Here is a 3,477-nt window from a genome sequence, read left to right as displayed (position 1 = left end):
TTTTTCAGGGAAATTTTAGACTCCAAATCCCCTTGTTATGAGCCCCGGAGATGTTCTTTTTTCCAACATTTGATAATCAGATAGAGTAGAGAACATTTTGTTAGGAGTAAGGGCCCAAATGACCCCATCAGGAACTTGAGATCTATGCATTTGCACAACAACTATGTACGGCCTGGAGCCAAGGGCCCAAAGTCCAATTAACTAGGACAAAGAAACTTCACTCCAAAAAAAAGGACATCCAAATTTTAAGGAACAGAAGGCAACCGATAATATCCAAGGACTATATGTGGGAAAATATTTGAAGACCTTATTTGGATGGGAAATCATGATAATCCCACGATTTCTTCACAGACTGGGGCCAAGTTTCAAGTCAAATTGCCAAGCGTGTGTGGGGCTAACAAACTGAAACTGAAGTCAGCTTCTAGAGTTCCCCTAGCCAAAGCAAACCAGACAAAGGTATATATTTGGCCCAAAACGTTCCGAACCTTGCTTACAGGTTCATCTTTGGCTTAGATGCTGGGCTCACGCGCCTGGTTAAGGTCCACGTACCAGAAAACAGCACAAGGTACATCTTTGTAATCATGGCAATTACTTACCAGAAAAAAGCACAAGGTACATATTTGTAATCGGGCTTAATTGGCTGGCCACCAAACACAGTTTTCTGCAATGAAAAGATAAGGAAGGACAAATAGTTCTGATTAAACACAAAGAAAGATAATCAGCAGAACGACCAGAACCAGTCATGGTTAAGGGATTACAAACTACAGGCACCACTTACAGAAACGCAAGTAGCCTCCATCAGAGCAACAGGTGTAAGGTTGATCCGATTTCTTACATCACCCACGGCCCATATATTTGGAACTGGTGTACTGGAGTATTAACCAGCCTAAACAGACGTGAAGTTACACAATCCCGAAATTAATGGTGAATCCTGTCCATAAAATGGACACAGAGGGTTTGACAGGGTAGAAAGTACAAACAGAAATATGAGAAGTAAATTCCAGGTATAAAGACTATATATCAACTAAAAGGGCAAATAAGGAAAGAAGATAAACCTTGATTTGTCTTCTTTCCTTATTTGCCCTACTTGATGAACCTCAACACTAAGTTCAGCCTATAGGAGTTCGACCCGCGACCTGCGCAAATTTAAAACCAAGCACAAGAATAATGTGTAAACTCACACATTCAATGCAAAAAAGAACTGAAGGTAAATATTACATTTTAAACATAAGTACGGAAACAGAAGTGTCTGATTCTTCAGCATATAACCACAAGAGATTAAAACGCGATAAGAAATAAGTAGCTAGTTATCTCTTTCAAATACAAATCAGTATTTCAGAATGCAATACACTTTTACTCACAGAAATAAAACAACCAACAGATGCCCATGTTGTCCCATAATTGGTTGCATAATGTGAACAAATGCTTAAACGGAACAGATAAGAGATAACGAGTGTCAAAACAAACAAAATACATCTGTAGCAAACAGAACACCATTGCAATGAGTTCATCTCCTTTATCCGTCACAACCTCGATGTCAGCGGCCGTTTTACTCAACTGGATTACATAAATGAAGTTGGACAAAACAAACTGCAGGCTGAACACGAGGAAAGCGAATTTAACTTTACGAATTTAGTGTAAATCACCTCAGTTAAATTTGTTGCTGGACGCAATCTGACTCCCCTTCCCTCAAGGTTAGTTGCAACAATTGATCTCATCTCATCATCGAAACCTGTACAAGTGGCAGTGTACTGTTACATTCATCTTTCTGCGGCACTAATGTTTAGAAAAATTCAGAACTTGAAAAATGTAGAAATTTTTTGAATACTAAATGCCAATGACAGAACTTCTATTTTCATACAGACGTGATATGAAGTTATAATCAGAGCCACGGCCCCAGTTCTAGAGCCTGGCAGAAACTGGGTAACTAACACCACCACAAAAACAACCGAAGGGATACGATGTAGGGGAGAATGGGGGCCAAACATGGTTTGGGATGACGAATGAAGGATATAATACATTGATAAACTCTTCCTTATTGCTTCACTGATTATGAATATAGATGGTACCCTTATATAGGAAGACTTGACACCAGAGTATTAACTTAAAGGATATCAATCCGATCTCTAAATCTAATACTTTCCTATTTAAACAATTTTAATCCGATTTAAAAAAAATCCATTTCCAGTTGGACACTTCCTAATGCTATAGTGCACATAACAGGCTCCATTTTTTAACAATGGCAATCACAGCTTAAAATCATACCATCCACTTCAGTATACTGCAAAACCGCACAAATACGCACAAACAACAGAAATATTCTTCTGAATTTGTGCAGTATATTATTTCGGTCAGGGACCAGAAGTTGTGTGTGTCCATGCTGACAGCAGATTAAAGTGCATACCTCAGAGGAAGTTCTTTTCTATAAAACAAGTCTACTTCACCACCTAAGCCTCTCCAGATAGAAGCAAACTCAACAGCAATATATCTGCAATGACATGCCACATGAAAAAAGTTAGAAAGCATTGCTAATAAGTAATAATATTATGGTACAGGGTAGAACCATACCCACCACCAAAAATAATCTTCACTTGAGGATATCATAGCCCTTCAAGTTTCCTGGAGATTGTAGTGATGAGAATTTTTATGTCATATTCACCATATTACATAAAACAAGGAATCCAATGGCACTACTATCTTTTTCTGCAGAATAATTTTGCTCCAAGATAATTCAGCTAATCATGAGGAATATGTATATGCAGACTCCTAGAAGAAAGCAGCCACAAGTGGATGAGAATATGCCACATAATGACGACAGTGAGATTAATAAGAGGAGGAAGATCACAAAGCAACGAAGAATCATCCTCCTACTGCAAAGACTACATCATAAATTATACAATTCTGGTAACGATGCCCAACTAGCATCAACGAACTGTTTCTCTTCGATTGCCGCTTCTTTTTTTCCTTTCTACCGTTTGCAGATGGTCAGATGAATTTTTCATGTGCTGCATTTAAGTGTTTGGCTTGGGAAGCATAGGCATCTGGAAGGAGCATGAAGCACTGGCATTTCAAGGTAGTGTGTATGGGTTCATATTAAATTTGCAAAGGAAAAACCTGCAGCAATTCACTCTCAGTGAGAACATCTAGGTGATAGTTCAGGTGTTCTTTTTCAATACTTAAAAAAGGTAACTTCGGAACTTATAATTACAGTGCAGAGATAGGTTACTATTAGCAAGCTTCGGCTAGCTGCCAACTACTGTATATATTAAATATAATCGTTTTCATACCATCCCTAATAAAGAGACTGCTTAAGCAAAAAAATTAAGCCTAAAAACACTATGAAACTGGATAAGCTCTATAATTGCCTGGCGTTTTCAAATCTCTGACTCATTATTATATATAATCTTAGATAAACCAATCATTCAGGAGAGAGCAGATGCAGCATTCACCTCCAACCAGAGGCATCCTCTTTCCTTT

The 3,477-nt window shown here is 38.2% G+C and overlaps 1 long non-coding RNA gene across 3 annotated transcripts; it reads right to left on the bottom strand.

Moving 5' to 3' along the window:
* Window positions 1-407: 407 nt before the first annotated feature.
* LOC124653887 lies at window positions 408-3,477 on the bottom strand. 3 transcript variants are annotated; one of them, XR_006988082.1, is made up of 7 exons: window positions 3,450-3,477; window positions 2,569-2,619; window positions 2,405-2,488; window positions 1,647-1,732; window positions 1,056-1,136; window positions 779-931; window positions 408-661 (listed from the first exon to the last, which is right to left on the bottom strand). It is a non-coding gene; the product is annotated as an uncharacterized LOC124653887 (long non-coding RNA). The 3 variants fall into 3 exon arrangements; XR_006988085.1 differs by having other exon boundaries at window positions 779-886; XR_006988083.1 differs by having other exon boundaries at window positions 2,573-2,619.

Source organism: Lolium rigidum, chromosome 5 (assembly GCF_022539505.1).
Source record: "Lolium rigidum isolate FL_2022 chromosome 5, APGP_CSIRO_Lrig_0.1, whole genome shotgun sequence".
NCBI lineage: Eukaryota > Viridiplantae > Streptophyta > Magnoliopsida > Poales > Poaceae > Lolium > Lolium rigidum.
This window is presented reverse-complemented; position numbering and strand designations above follow the sequence as displayed.